General features: G+C 42.7%; 1 pseudogene; it reads right to left on the minus strand.

The window, feature by feature from the left end:
- LOC115781220 (genetic suppressor element 1-like) overlaps positions 1-8,608 on the minus strand; it is a 38,382-nt pseudogene extending 29,774 nt beyond the window's left edge.
- Positions 8,609-16,750: the final 8,142 nt, after the last annotated feature.

Below are 16,750 nucleotides of genomic sequence, written 5' to 3' on the forward strand. Positions count from 1 at the left end.
TCAGTTTAATCTTTTTGTGTGGTAGCTCCTTTAGTTTAGTTTGCTAGTAGTTTGTTCTTTGAATTAACACTGCATTTAAGGTTTCCAGGTACAAAATGATTATTTATTGCGACATAGATCACATGTAAGTGTGATTGCAGCGCTCTTCACAGCTCAATGCGGCTAACTGACATATTGTCACCCTCTTAAAATAATGGCCTAAGTCATTTTTTAACGAAAGTTTTATTTTTGCCTAAATCATGGTATTTTTTTGTCTTTTCTGAAAAACCTGAAAAAATGACTCAATATTTTAAGAGGGTGAAGACACGTAAAAAAAAAATATTCGTCCTTTTCCACTTGCATGAAATGTTTTGTTTTTGTTTTGTTTTGGGGTTTTTTTTTTTACTTTTATTGTTATTCCTGACAGGTTCGGTGTGAGCCAAGCTCTTTTTATGAAGGTGCACCTTTGTAACAAAATAATCACATATGGCTTTCTTTCATTTTTATGATCTTTTTTTTTTTTTTACTCACTTATCATCCTTTTAGGCGTCACTTCCACCTCTTGTACTTTCCTCTGCCTTCATCTTAAACCATCCACAATTCACACTCCTCCTGACTTATCCACCTCTTCCCCATCATTCCTCTCTTTCTCTCTCTCTCTCTCTCTCTCCAGATGGGGTGGCAAAGAGCAGCAGCTTGGCATGGTCAGGCCAATTATTTACATAATTATGATCTCCCACTTAACCACATGATCCCTTACCTGGGCGTGGGCAATTAAAGCTGCCATCATTATGCAGATTATGCAAATGCAGTCAGAAGCCGAACAAGGTGGCGATAGCGCATGTGAGCAAACACGTGCCCTGTAACTGTAAGCATGTTCTGTTGGTGTGTGTGTGTGTGTGCGTGCGTGCGCGCGCAGCAGGATGTGGGATCGCACATGACAGTTTACTGACTTGTTAATTGTTTTTCTTCCTCTTTGTGCCACTTGTTGACCACATACTATCTAAATGTCAGGGGTCAGTCAGTCAGCACATATGGACTGCATAGACTGCACTCAGGTTACTTTCTCGATGCACTTTTGCTTTTATGAGCTGAGATTTTGATGTGACCCAGAAGCCAAAGTGCTGAAAATTACCTTTTAAAACTTCAATGTTATTCAACCTTAAGAGCTTGTCCAACTTGGAGGGGGGGGTGGGTTACACACTGGATGAGCATAAACAGAGAGACGTGCACACCATTCATGCTCCATGCAGTCTTCAATTAACCTAACATGCATGTTTTGGACTGTGGGAGGAAACCAGAGCACCTGGAGAAAACCCACACAGGTACTGGGAGAACCGTGCCGCCCCTAAGAAGTCATTATTTATTAAAATGGGTTTTGTATATCATAGCTAAAGCAGCCAACACAAAATCTTGTTTTGTCTAATGATGCTTACATCAGTATGCTCAGTACCCTGAAAATAAATTGTTCTCCACACTAGATCAAGTTTGGGACAGATAAAGGCCTTTATTAGCTTCTCAGGAGGCACTTAATATTTTTCTGCTTCTTTTTGTTAACATTCAAATCTCTGTTTTAACATGCATGTGAGGAAGTAATGAACAGAGAAGAGAAATGCTCAAGCGTTTGCCTCAACATTTGGAGCTAATTAAAGGCAGCCTGTTAATGATGCACTAAAATCATGACATATGGCTTCCCTCTACACATGATGTTACATTAACCATTTTAATAAATGCATAAAGGGGATCAGTTTTTATATTCATGAATCTGGTGCTTACGTAATCTAGCAGAGATTTAAATAAAAGTTTGTTTTACAGTCCACTTGTGTTTCAAAGTGAGACTTCTCTAGAGTAAATGCAGTGTTGTTTCTCAAGAGCTGAGTGTTATCTCTCTATCTGTGTCCAATTTGGCTCAATTGCCCTTTAGATCAGTTTTTATTTGTGGTACCTGCTTGTTAACTCCTGCCGAAACACAATTAAATGCAGAGACAGACAGAAGGGCTAATGAGATGGAGAAGGCTATAAGTGACCCTGTGTATGCGTGCATGCATGCGTGCGTGTGTGTGTGTGTGTGTGTGTGTGTGTGCATGTGTGTGTGTGTGTGTGCGCGCATGTGTGTGTGTGTGTGTGTGTAGTCACATGTGCAAGTTCACTGGAACCTGCTAACATGGCGCGGCCAGGTGGCAGACAGAGCCATGCCCATGGGTAATCAACAGGCTCTTCAGTGATGTGACATCATAGATTGTGTGTGTGTGTGTGTGTGTGTGTGTGTGTGTGTGTGTGTGTGTGTGTGTGTGTGTGTGTGTGTGTGTGTGTGTGTGTGTGTGTGTGTGTGTGTTTTGAGCACAAAGAGAGACATGTCCAAACTTATATCTGCATTATAAAGCATACATGTTCAGTGTAACTGCAGTTAACCAGCTCTTTGTAAAGACACCCCCTCACACACACACGCACACACGTACATGCACACACAAGACACACATCTACCAATATACACACACTGACACATTCAATCAATTATGTTTTGACATGGTTCATGAACATGCAGATGGTGCAGGACCAGCAGGAGCAGAGGACTGGGGATGTCTCTCTCTCTCTCTCTCTCTCGCTCTCTCTCAGCCTCAGTTGTGTAGATGTACATGTGTGTGCCTTTGTGTGTGCGTGTGTTTTTGTGTGTTAAAAACTCTGCTGTCCTGTAAAAGATATGAATGCTGGCAAATTTAAGTTGCTGTATTTTTATTTGGCTAATCCTCCCTCCATCTGCTCGTGATCGTACTCCGAGCTGCTTATTACAGTTTTACTCTCTCTATATATGTGTGTATGTGTGTGTGCGTGTGTGTTGCATGTACACTGAGCCTGTGCATGTTGTTTCTGTGTGTGTGAAAATGAGAGAGCGCTACTAGGAGTTGTTGTTATCACCTCAGGTTAAAATCTGCTGGCATTTATCCCAATCTCTCCAGCTCAGTGAGCAGACAGGCTGCATGCGTGTGTGTGCATGTGTGTGTGTGTGTTTTCATTGTTTGTGTGAATGCATGCTTGCATGTGAGATCTCACATCAAAGCTTTGTGCTTGTTCTAAATGAATGTAAACATCACAGAGCAGGCATGTTTGCTTGTGTGTGTGTGTGTGTGTGTGTGTGTGTGTGTGTGTGTGTGTGTGTGTGTGTGTGTGTGTGTGTGTGTGTGCTGCTGGGTCCACACATGCTTTAAGTGAATCCTGTGTTAATTAAGACCTCATTAGTGACAACAGCTCTTTGACCAATTAGGGTGGATTGCTTACTTGTTCACTTGTTTGTTTTCTGGTGGAGACATTACCAAACACACAGTTTTATTCATTCCTTTTCTCTTACACCCCTTCCTTGAGTTTATATCAACTGTCTCTGGAGGAAAGAAAACATAAAAAATAGATTATGGTTGTTTGGGGTTTTTTTTCGTTTTAGTCTTTGAATTTTTTTTTTCTTGGCAAGAGAAAGTTATCCAGCTCCCACACGATGTTTGCCTGTGTGTGTGTGTGTGTGTGTGTGTGTGTGTGTGTGTGTGTGTGTGTGTGTGTGTGTGTGTGTGTGTGTGTGTGTGTGTGTGTGTGTGTGTGGTTTTTATCTCCTCTGTGTTATCAAGCTGTTGTCATGGTCTTTTATTCATCTCATTAATAACAGTGCCCTTGAGGTGGAGCACCGCGACCCTATTTTCATCGGCACACGCTAGTGAGCACAAGCCTGCACACAAGTACACATACGCACAGACACACAATTAACAACGCAAGAGGCCCTGACAGCAGCTTCCTTTGAGGCAGCACCCATCTCAGCCCCCCGCGTGAGTGCACAAAGACTCTCCACACGTACTGAGACAAATTAGGGCCAAGCAAACAGATGTGTGAGTAGGTACCCCTCCACCCACTGAAAAAAAAAAAACCTTATATATATATATATATATATATATATATATATATATATATATATATATATATATATATATATATATATATATATATGGGGGGATTGCTAGTAATAATAATGAGAAGAAGAATTAAACAGTCACATTTAGTTCAATTACATTAAGGTACAAAATTGTTAATGGAGCTTAAAGACTGGTCAGAGTAAGGTTTAAAAAAAAAAGTATACAAATCAGTACCCCAGTGGCAGTATCTGGCAGTACAGAGGGCAGCACCCTGTGTGTTTGCCATCCACAACAAAGCAATATGAAAAACAGGGAGGTGAGAACCAAGAGAGAAACAGAAACATGGAGGAAAAAATCAGGGGTAGGGAGACAATCAGAGGATTCGTCTCCACCACAAAGACATCCAAAGTCTATCGTCATTGGCTTTAATGTGCCTTTGCTGCAAAACAAGTAGCTTTGCTGGATATCATAAACAAATAAAAGCACACAGTAAACTGGAGCTATGTTTTCCACTGTTCTGCTCCTGTTGTCCCTCAGATTGCTCATTTATGTACTTGCACTTGCTAGTTTGAGTTCATGCTGACAGGGCGATGCACAGTGCACTTTGAGGATCTGAATGGTGCACTCAAAATGATCAAAAAGTCTCACCTTCAGTGGTTGCATTCTTGACAACAGAGCAAAAGGTGAGGGACCATCAGCCAATTGTCAGCCAGTAAGGAGTAGAAGACAGGCACCGATGCCCTTGTCAACTCTAGCCTGCTAACAGCTGCAAGTTTTTGTCAGGCAGTGATGTTACATGTTGTGGTCTTGTTTTGTCTTTATGCCTGTCTTCACTGTAAAAGAACTCAGTATTGAGTGTATATGCTTACCGTGTAACCTAGCATTATACAAAGCTCAGGTTAAGTATGCCTATTAAACCCACTGGCACTTACCTGTGAAATGTGTCTCCATTTTGTCCTTGTTAGCCAGCCTCTTATTTTAAGCTCAACAAGTTGTAAAGCAGTCACAAATAAGTATGCAGTATAGCCTACATGGTATAGCTGAATTGAAACACAAACTTACTGTTCAGTGTCTTGCTCGTTGACACTACACCAACTCCAAACCACAACTTTTGAACATTAAACCCTATATTTCTTGCTACTGTTGCAAACATTTTTCAAGGCTGCTGAAGTCATTACTCTTCTGCAGCCTGAGAAATTAGTATTTATTTGTGTGCTTCTGCTGCACAAAGGAGGGAAAATATTTAGAGTGAAGTTACCAAATGCCGCTGTCACAGCGTGAGCGCCTGAGGCTGAGTGAGAAGTGTGTGCCTTGCGCTGTTTATGAGTGTGTGTTCGTGTGACATCTGCCATAAATCAAGCCACAGTGTCCTTGCAGTTCTAACACATATCATGGAAATCAATGCTGAGGTCAAGTTGAACAGAGCTACCCATCCCCAGAAAATACCACTGCAGCCAATAAATGTGGCAGGCTAATACACACGTCAACACCTTGGCTTTCTCACCCTATCGACTTACCGCGGATAATGTGTGTGCACACGCGAGTGAATGCATATATGGACAGAAACACAAATGTCACAGAGTATGTGTCCATTCATCATTTAGACATTTGCACTAGGTTTGAACTGATGGACCTACTGCAAAAAAAAAAAAAAAAAAAAAAAAAAAAAGGTTTGTGTGTCCAATTCCTGATGTTGATGATGTCCGGTGGAGCTTCAGTGCAATCCAGATAATATTAAAAACACATCAGTGAGCCACAGTGTAGGACTGGGAGACATATTCTATATTATTTTATTATAATGAAAATAGACACATTGGTTTAGTCTGACACACACAGTCCTGCTGTGTAGAAAGTTGTAAGCCAGCAAAATGTCTCTTAATCACCCACAGCTGAAGTATCCCAAACAAATACAAACTTCCTATCTGCTAAAAAGCATTTAGCCTTTTCAAAAAAACAAAAAACAACTTTATTTGGTCCTGAGAGCCAGAGTCAGGGTAAAAAAATTCAAAGTGTTGGGAGACAGGCTAACACTCACTTTTGGTCTTTTCATTGGATTTGTTTGACAGAAAGAAAAACATAGAAACTCAACCGCTTCATCATTTAAACATAAAAGCTGGCGGTTTCGTTTATTTCATGACTCTCGGGCTCTCGACAGCCTCGATGCGCCTTCTCCTGGGAATACATTCTGATTTTAGAAAAATACGACTTTTGAAAAGACACCTGGATTGTGATCAACTGACAAGTCAGTGAGGAAAAACAGTAAATTGCTGTAATGTGTATGACACATTTCACCAGGGGGTCCAGAGAGTGGGAAGATAGCAAAAATGCCACTTTCTGTTCCTTATAATACATGGTAAGGTCATGGTGTGCTCTGAGTGAGAATGTGTAGATTTACACTCACGCATACACATCTTCATGTCTCCTATAGCACACTCTTTTCCCACTCCAGGCTTTATGAAAGATTTCCATGTAGATAACATGTATCATTACCTTGATTTTCTATTGTTACCTCTAATCTAGATTCCTGTGTCATCCTTACCCTGCTCCACTTCTTCTAGCTTGGCTAATCGCACGGTAATCGCTCCACATTACACACACACACACACACACACACACACACACACACACACACACACACACACACACACACACACACGCACACATCCTTTACCCCTCACCCCCTACATTGTCAAATGATCATTGAGGAGCGAGTGTGTGGCTGACACAGTCTCCACAGCAACGGCAGTTAGGACCAGGAGGGGGGCTGGGGCATCTTCCAGTGTGTGAGTGGTGAGAGGACACACATGCACACAGACTCACAAACACAATGAACACACACCTACAACAGCACAGACAGGTGCACACAACCACACACATACACAAACAAAGGTGGCAGTTGTGGCAAAAACCCATTCACGTACATTCACAAAACCACAATCAAATCACACACACACACTTGTGTACACACACACACACACACACACACACACATGCATGTTCAAAACTACACACACTCTACACAGACATTAAGCGAGACCTAGGAAACTGAAAAAAAAAAAAAAAGAGGATGAAAGCAAGAGTGGAGGGAGGGAGGATGGAGGGGGCTGTTGCTTCCTGGAGAGATTTTCTTCTTCTTCCTCTCTCTTGTCACATGCACATGCAGATACAAACACACAAACACACACAGACACACGCACACGGAAATATACAAACAATGACAAAGCACCACATAATCACTCAATCATTTATGAAAGCAGATGTATAATTCAAAAAGCAGCATGAAAGATTCACAAGGCAAAGAACATTGTTTAATCTGCCCTCCACCCTCTAATTCCCCCATCAATCCCTCCCCCTCTCCCTCGGCCTCTCTTCTCTCACCTCTCTCTCTTTTTCTCGCTCTCTCTCCCACTTTTCACCACAGCAGGTTTTTAATCACTGACCGCAGTCTGGCCCGGACAACTAAAAGGTCAGAGGTTGACCTCAGGGGGATAACGCAGACAGCCTTCAGTATCAAATGTTCACATCATCGCTTTTACTGTGTAAATGAACAAAATCCCACTTCACGCACACCTTTTCTTTCTTCCCCAGTGCGCCATTGTTAATTTTCTTCTTCCTCACGCTGCCTCTTCACTGACCTCCCTGGTGTCGTCCTGTCATTCTGCTCTCAGGCATGTTTAAGCACCTTTCTGAGGTAACCTCACACCTGTCTCCACACTGACACCGGCCACACTCTCCTGCATATCACACAGCTGCTTAAAAGACTACAGACAAAACAGTTTGACTGGCAGCAAAAGCCCAAACTGAAACTGTGAGATAAACCACTGTAGATGCCAAGTACAATATATCCCATGAATGACACCAGAGGATCATTTTCATTTAGGGATACATTTCTACTATTAACAATGAACAACTGATCCATTAATTTTAAGATGACAACAGTCCTGATTGCAGGTTAGTATTAAAACCCGCAAATATTTAATTTTTAGAAACTGGAACCATATTTTATTACGCATTTATACTTAAAAAAAAAATTTTTAATGGATAATCAATGATTCAGTTACTGTACCTAGCTGATGATTAATTGTTGAACTAATAATTTAAGGTCATTTTGTTTTGAGCTAACATTTTTGTTCACTACGCTCTGTCGGTCAAGCCTAAAAATAACAAAACATCCATTCCCAGTTGCAGACAGTACTAGCAAGAAAAAAAAATGCACAACTGAAGCACTAAAGGAGTACTTCAGTAGGTCAACACACCGAGCAAAAAGGATTTTGACTCAGGAAATATACTTGTTCATGAAAGAAAAACTCAGTTGCTGAATTTTGGCTCTTTGTCTTTCTGTTTTTGAACAATCAAAATCATGTGTGACACCCAAAAACATCACCAGAAGTGACTACTGCAGAAGCACAGGGTAGCTCTCCTTACCTGGCGGAAAACGGTAAATCAATGTGACATCACTGGAGCCATTAATTATGTCTTGAAAGAATGACTGCATAAAAAGGGAAATTCACTCTCTGCAGGCGTGTGACCGGCCTTGGTGTTGATATAATGTGACAGAACAAGAAATACCACCACAGAGCCATCCAGTGAAACATCAAAGACTGAATATAATTGGTCTTACCTGGGAGGTAGAAGTGTGGGGTCTTTAATCCAAACATGATCCTGGATCCCTCCTCCACTGACTTAGAGAGTAAGAGTCCGGGTTAAAGGAGGCAGGGAGGGGGCGGGCAGAGGGAATGGGCTGCGGTCGGCTGGGTTAAGGAGTTTGTTGTTAGTGTAAGTCATCAGACGACTCCCTGCTCTGGCTCTCACTCACTCTCTCTCTTTCTCTTTTTGGGCCCTGCGGGTGTGAGAAAGGAGGAGGGGAGAGGTCAGCCTCTGTCTACCTCGCTCACTTCCTCTTCAGCCTCTGAGCTGAACCCGTGTAGAGTAGAGAGAGGTGGAGAGAGTACAGGGGAGGGGGGGGGAGAGAAGAAAAGGAAGAGGAGAAAGATGCAGAAAGAGTAACAGAGAAGAGGGGAAAAAATACTCCACAAGCTGAGGATGGGAGGCAGTGTGCTCATGCCATCTTTTACTGAGGAGATCGTCTGGGAGGGAGAGCCTCTGAGAGAGTTGGGAGGGTGACAGGAAGGATAGAGAGGGAGGAGGGAGTGAGAGAAAGAGAGGAGAGAGAGAGTCTTCAGTCGGTGTCCTCTCCTTTTTTTCAGTCCTGCGCTTTGTAATCCCTTCCTTGTTATTCATTCAGCGGCCTCTTGCTCGTTTGCTGTATAATGATCTGTTTTTCTGTGCCTCTGTTCTCCTTTCTGTCTCTATTCTTGCTTTATCCTCCTCCTTTGCCTCAGTCCCACCACTGACTGCTCAGCTTAGAGAGCACAGAGGAGGAGGAGGAGGAGGGAGAGAGAGAAAAGAGGGAGAAGGAGGAGGGAGGAAGAGAAAAAGAGGGGAGGAGGAGAATCATAAGACAGATGAGTGAGGGAGAGATGAATGAGTTTATGTTAGTGCCGTGTGTGTGTGTGTGTGTGTGCGCGCGCACGCACGCGTGAAATGTGAAGAGAGGAGGAAGGATGATTTAGCTGGTGTGAGTAAAAGGAGATTGAGAGAGAGAGAAAGAGGGAGGAAGAGAGGCGAGAGGGTGTTGATGCAGTTCTCATTATCAGTAGATTGGACTGGTGCCTGAGTGACAGCTGATTCATCATGGGAGAGAGAGAGGAAGGGAGAGTGAAGGGAAGGAAAAGTGTGTTGCGCGTGTGTGTATGTGTGTGTGTGTGTGTGTAAGTGTAAGTGTGCGGGGGGGGGGGGTTAAAACCTGCCTTTAAGCATCTGCTTCATTCAGCTCTCCTCCTCTTCTAGTTTTTCCTCTCCTTTTTTTTCTACACTTGAAAATCAACAGTCTGCTGCTTTGGATCACAGACATGCTGGTGCATACCATGATGTGACCAGCATATCACCCATGCATACGCACAAACACATACATATAGCCCCCTAAACCAGTCACATGCTCTGATTGATTAGACAGGCCTCATATGTCTGACACACCATGTTAGCCTGGCTTTCCATCAATTACTGTCCACTCCTGGTGAGCAAACGTCCCCTCTACTGTCACTGAGACCCAATTCTATCATGTTAGAGTTGAAGCCAGAAATCGCTGCCTACACACAGACACAGCATCAAACTGAGCTTCATCACTGGTTGACGATTAGGAACAATTATTTGAGGCAGCTCTGTGGTGTTTTCTCCGCTGGTGGTGTAATGTCAACGCTGCCGTTTTGGGGAGTCATTTTGCGGCTAGCGGTTTCTGTCTGTGTCCACAGCAGCCCAGAGGAACCTGGCTGCTCTATCGCCGTCTCCATCTACACAGAGTAGCCTTCATTTCTCTCTGTCACTTCCTCTCTCACACATATGGCGCAGGCAGCTATGCGGCCACACATCCTCTGCTTCATCTCATACATGCGCGCGCGCGCACACACACACACACACATTTGTGACAGATACAAATGTGGACACACACTCTTGATTCTCCTGTCTCAGTTATTTAACCTGCACCTTCCCCTTTCTACCCAATATCTATTTTTCCCATTCTTCTGCTTTTTTAAATCTTTCTTCTCTTTATTTCTTCTCCTTTTTCTTCACCTATCTCCTTCCTCTTTGAGAGTTGTGAGGAGGAAGTACACTGGTGATAAGATTGATTGTGAGGGTCTCAAAGAGCTATCTATAACCCTGTTTGCCACCACTGAATCAATGGAGAGAGACTGCTGTAGGACACAGTGTGTACAGTACGTGCACACACACACACACACACACACACACACACACACACACACACAGTAAACGCTTTACATTCACAAACACAAGTGTGTAAACAAGCACGAGGACACACACACACACACACACACACACACACACACACACACACACACACACACACACACACACACACACTGATCAACAGCTGTGAGAGCAGTTGTGAAACATCAGCTAACCACAAACTGACAGAGGGGGCAGACTGGAGAGAAGAGATAAAGAAGACTTAAGAAACAGCAAAGAGGATGGAGAGGTGGTGGGGATGGGAGGAGGAAGGGGGGGGTGTATGCTGTATGTGTGATAGGCAAAAAAAAATGTTTTTTTTGACAGTTTATCGCACTTTGTTCTTAATGAGATCACACTTTATTCTCCTCTGCACCATCTTCCCAAGTGTCTACACACACACACACACACACACACACATCAACACTATGCAAACACCAGTGACTTCAGGGTCAAGACAGTCAAGACCTTTTGTGTCCCGGGGGTCATGCTCTGGTTCGTGATGCAGGGCCAGCGAGGTCAAGAGAAGAGGAGGAGGGCTGAAAAAACACACAGCACAATGTGTGATGATTACAGACAACAGCCAATAACGAGCATCCACCTCTGACCTCATTGCTGTGGAAACGTGAGGGAATGCCTGTCACCGAGGGAGCAGTATAACTCAATCTATCAACAAAAGGTGGGGACAGGGGGAGAGAGGGAAAAAAAGATTGTGAAGAGGAAGGAGACAGATGATGATGTGGTCAAAGCAATACCAGCTTCGCTCATGTCACAGCCCTCCTTTTCCCTTATTGGAGCTCTTGTTCTGTCTTCAAAACAGACACTATCACACACACAAGAAGCATCCCACCCCCACCCACCATCCCCCATCTCCTCCCTGCCTCTTTCTCTATCATTTGCCTGTCAGATGCATGCTGTGGCAGAATAAGAGCTGACACCCCGGTCCCAGCAGCAACCAGGGGCTGCCATCAGCACTTAAACATTTTCTCTCTCTGCTTCTTCCCCCTTCGCTCCCCTGTGTCCATGCAGCACTCTAACTGCTGACAAGGAGCACAGAGAAAATGACAAATAAATGGAGAAAAATGATGAAAAAAATATAAAAAATCCCCCCCCCCCATCATGTCATTGTTCCTGCTTTCCACCCCCCCCCTTTTTTTTTTTTTGAATTCTCTATTCCTCCACATCTCGGCTCCGGTTAGGTTGTTGACCCCGAGTGAGTGAGCCTCATTACTCTGTATCTACTCTTATAGCAGAAAAAAAAGTGTGTACATGAGCATGCACTCATGAGAGGAATTGTAAATATATTTGTCATTCCTGAAGTCACTCTGACAGTTTCAGGAAGGAGACAACAGAGGACGAGCATCATCACAGAGAGGAGCAAAAAAGATTAAAAGACATGGATGGGCAGAGTGGAGGATGAAGTGGTGGGGAGATGAGGGGATGGATGGTTGGAGGTGGAGGGGGTGGCTTGCATTGGATCAAAAATAATTGTCAGAGGAAGTCATTATGCACATATTGCATAGAGGAGTCGCTTCTTTCAAACAATCCTTCTCATCACTTCTCTTCTGCTCTTAATCAGCCTCTCTGTGTCTTCCATACCATCAAGGATTTTAATTGGACACTAATGGGTTCGCTGTGACCTCAAAAGAGAAAAAAGTACATTTGCATTGCTGGGACAGGAATTACTGGGACGTAAAACTGAATCCACATGACTATGAGCATTAATCTGCTGTAGAAAATTTTTCAAATGATCTAGAAGGCAGCACAGTCACAGGGTTGTCTCCTCTTACTCCAAAAGTTGTGACACAGCCCCAGACATTCAGTAATAAGCCCTAAACTACAGTCTCATTGAGGTCTGGGATTATTTAGATTGCTTTGGTCTGTGTGTCTTTGTCTGCTGGCACACGTGTGATGGTGTCAGGGTGATGGAATTGGAGGGAAGTATGCTGTGTTTCTCTGGCCCCTCATTTCAACCCCCCAAGTTAAACTCTGGACTCAGGCTGTCTGGTGCCTGTCTGCCCACGAAAATATCCCAAACATGACACTCGTGCACACTTACATAGACATCAGAGTGTGGCCTGCTGAGGCCCTGAATCAGCACATATGCACACACATACACACACACACACTAGGCAGACAATGTCCCACCACAGCATAAATCAAGACTGTTAATGGGCCTGAGCCACAGGGCTTCACTGTACTTCTCCACCTCTATAATCTCTCCCTCTCTCTCTCGCTCCCCCTCTTTCTTGTCCATCTGTCCATTTGCACAGTGACAACAGACATACTAAGTGGGAAATTAGCCTGCTGCTGTGACATTGGGGTGGTTATCTATCTATCTATCTATCTATCTATCTATCTATCTATCTATCTATCTATCTATCTATCTATCTATCTATCTATCTATCTATCTATCTATCTATCTATCTATCTATCTATCTATCTATCTACACCTCCAGTGTGTGTGTGTGTGTGCCTTTGTTTGGCCCCTCTGCTTGCCCAGATGGTGATATCTCATGATTATCTCTGTATGTACCTCCTCCTCCATCCTGCAGCCCTTCTGGGTCGGTCAGGTCCCACCAACCACAGTACTGCATCGATTTTGCTCCTCCAGGAAACACGTACAGACACACACAGCTCCCCTAGGAGAATTTAAACTCCTCTCAGCACATTTCCCTGCTCTGATCTGACCACTGAGGCAACCTCTGACCTGGCTCTGTGAACTCCAAACCTGCGTCTCTCCCTTCTGATGTCTTCTGACCTCAGAGGATCATTAATCATTACCTCAGACACATACTGACTCTGTGGCGGTTCTCTCTGATGTCTTGCACACAAATTGTGAAAAATTTCCTTTGTGAAAATCAGATATAATATCTTGATATATTCCTCTAAATTACTTCAGGAGCACATCTTCCACTCTAATTCTTCTGAAGGAAGATAGGGAACAAAGCAGCATATGAAGGCAGAGAAGAAGTGGTGATGATGTCTGATGTCTATGTGACATGCATTTCTTACATTTAATGAATTTTATATATTTTAAAGTCACATACAGTATGTGGATGGAAAGTTATGAATAATAGCTCATGGGGAAATATACTATAAATATCACAGCTTGTTACAGTGGCTGAAAAATTAATAGATGAATATTTGTAACATTATCCATAAGATCTGATACAATACTCAAGGTTTTGCTACCCTCTTTTTCAATTCAATTCAGTTCAGTTCAATTCAATTTAATTTTATTTATAAAGTGCCAAATCACAACAAACAGTTGCCTCAAGGTGCCTTATATTGTTAGGTAAAAACCATACCATAATTACAGAGAAAACCCAACAGTCAAAACGGCCCACTGTGAGCAAGCACTTGGCGACAGTGGGAAGGGAAAACTCCCTTTTAACAGGAAGAACCCTCCGACAGAACCAGGCTCAGGAAGGGGCAGCCATCTGCAGTGACCGGTTGGGGGTGTGGGAAACAGGACAAAAGGCAAGCTGTGGAAGAGAGGCAGAGATTAAAAATAACTCATGATTAAATGCAGAGTGGGGTATAAACATACAGAGAGTGAAAAGTGGTGAATGAAAAAGAAACAGTGCAGTTTTAAAGAACTTTTTAAATGTAAAACTTGACCTTTATTTTTAAAACTGTACTATTCCCTTCAAGAATAAAAATGCTGCCCAACATCCCGAAGCAATGTTGAGACTGGTGTTTTGTGGTACTATTTAATGAAGCTGTCAGCTGAGAACTAAACGTAGCACAGAAAGTAAGGAAATTTCTGTTTGGTTGATTATTTCTTTGTTGGAACAATGCTTCATAGCAATAAATCTTATACTACTGGAAAGCCTGTTTATTTCCCCTTAAATGGTACCACATTTGTAAGGAAAATGCATTTGTGGGTTGCACCCATGAAAAACTTGACAAATCTTCTCTGCCAGTGCTAAACAGCTTATTCTGCTATTGACTCTTGTTTGGTGTAGTTTGTTGGATTGAATGATTGAAGTCTGAGAAAAACAAGACATATTGGTAATTTAACAATTTATTCACTTAAGAAACAGGGGGCTCAGTATCATGTGGAAGAACCATACACAGCCACAGCAGCCTGGCACCTCCTCCTCGTGCTGGTCACCAGCGTGGTCACACACTGTTGTGGGATGGCATTTCATTCTTCAACCAGCATTTGTCGCAAGTCAGCCAATGTGGTTGTGTTGGTCACTCTGGCAGCAAAAGCACACCCAAGCTGATTCCACAAGTGTTCACTGGGGTTGAGGTCAGGACTGCAGGCAGGCCATTCCATCCTCTCCACTCCCAAATTCTGGAGGTAGTCTCTGATAAACCTGCTTTGTGGGGGCGGACGTTGTCATCTTGGAGGATAGAGTTCCTCCCCAGATTGTGGAGATGTGTGATTGACACTGACTGCAGAATCTCATCTCGATATGTCTCTGCATTGAGATTGCCTCCAATGATGACGATGAGGTGAATGATGATGAGTCAATAGCTTTTTGGTATTGGCAGTTTGGCTGTTTGGCATTGGCAGAGAGGGTTTGGCAAATTTTTCATGGGCACAGCGAACATACTCAACTCTGCTGCTCAGCCCACAAATGCATTTTCCTTGTAAATGTGGTGCCATTTAAGGGGAAATACACAAGCTTTCAATGGTAAAACAAGCATTGTTAAAATAAAGAAATAATCAACCAAACACAAATTTCTTTATGTTTGTGTTAGTTTAGATACCCAGATGTCGCCTTCTTCTCCTTCTGTTGAAGCCACTGTTCTGGAAGTAGTACACACCTTTGCCTGAAGTCCTTAGTGTAAAGGCAATTTCCCACATAAAATAACTTTAATTTCTTAGAAGAACTCTCAATGAGTCAATCAAGAATCCCTTTTTTTTAACTCAAGGCTATAATCAAACCCTTAAAGGATAATGTTCCAAACACTCTACTAGTCAAACAATTTAGTTTTTTATTCAGCTAAATAGTTTTTAGCTGTGCTAACAGTGATCGAAAGTATTGTTTGTTTGTTTTTTTATCCATTTGTACTCTATTCTGCACTTCAGAATTCATCCTGCTACTTCTATCAGCAGCCACATCGTAAATAATCACCAGTGACCCGCTTCCACTGGCAGCCATACATGCCCATGCCATAACAATGTCTCCACCATGTTTGACAGATGATGTGGTTTGCTTCAGATCATGAGCTGTTTCTCCCCTTCTCCATATTTTTCTCTTCCCATCACTGTGGAAAGCGTTAAATCTTGGTTTCATCTGTCCGCAGATTTTTTTTTTTTTTCTTCCCAGAACTGTGCAGGCTCTTTTAGATGCTTTGTGGCAAAGTCTACTCTGGTTTTCTTGTGTTTGAGTGTAACCGGCACATTTTGCACCTTGTTGTAAAACCTCTGCATTTATTTTCAGGATTTTTACATTTTGATCGTAGACTTTGACAATGATACACCCACCTCTTCAAGAGTGCTGTTGACATGGTTAGATGTTTTAAGGTGTTTTTCTTAACCAAGACAATAATTTGTTATCATGCATTTCAGTTGTCTTCTGTGGTCTTTCGGGCCTTTTGGTGTCGCTGAGCTGGCCAGTGCATTCATTCTTTTTAAGAATGTATGCGAATTCTATCACTCTGATAGGATTAATTTGGTTTTTCAGCCTAATGATGGCCTCCTTTCCTTGCATTAATGTCTCTGTGGACCTCATAATGACAGTTCCAGTGAAAAGCTGGATGGGGAAATGCAAGTTCAACACTTGGAATTTACTCCAGATTATTTATTCTTAATTTCTCATAAAATAATGAGGGAACACTTGCCCAGTTACTTTTGAGCCTCTGAAAAAAATGGGAGGTGATACATAAAAATGTCTGTAATTCCTACAGTTAATGCAGCACTTTTCTTAAACCCCTTGAATTTAAACTAAAAGTATGCACTTCAATCACGATTTGATTGCATGATTTAAAATCCACTGTGGAAGGGGTTACAAAACTTGTCCAAATACTTATGGACCCAACTGTAGACTGTTATCAGATTTTCTGTAAGTCACAGCCCTGCCTTCCAGGATATCTGGCTTGCTGGTGTGTGTAGT

Source organism: Archocentrus centrarchus, chromosome 6 (genome assembly GCF_007364275.1).
Source record: "Archocentrus centrarchus isolate MPI-CPG fArcCen1 chromosome 6, fArcCen1, whole genome shotgun sequence".
NCBI lineage: Eukaryota > Metazoa > Chordata > Actinopteri > Cichliformes > Cichlidae > Archocentrus > Archocentrus centrarchus.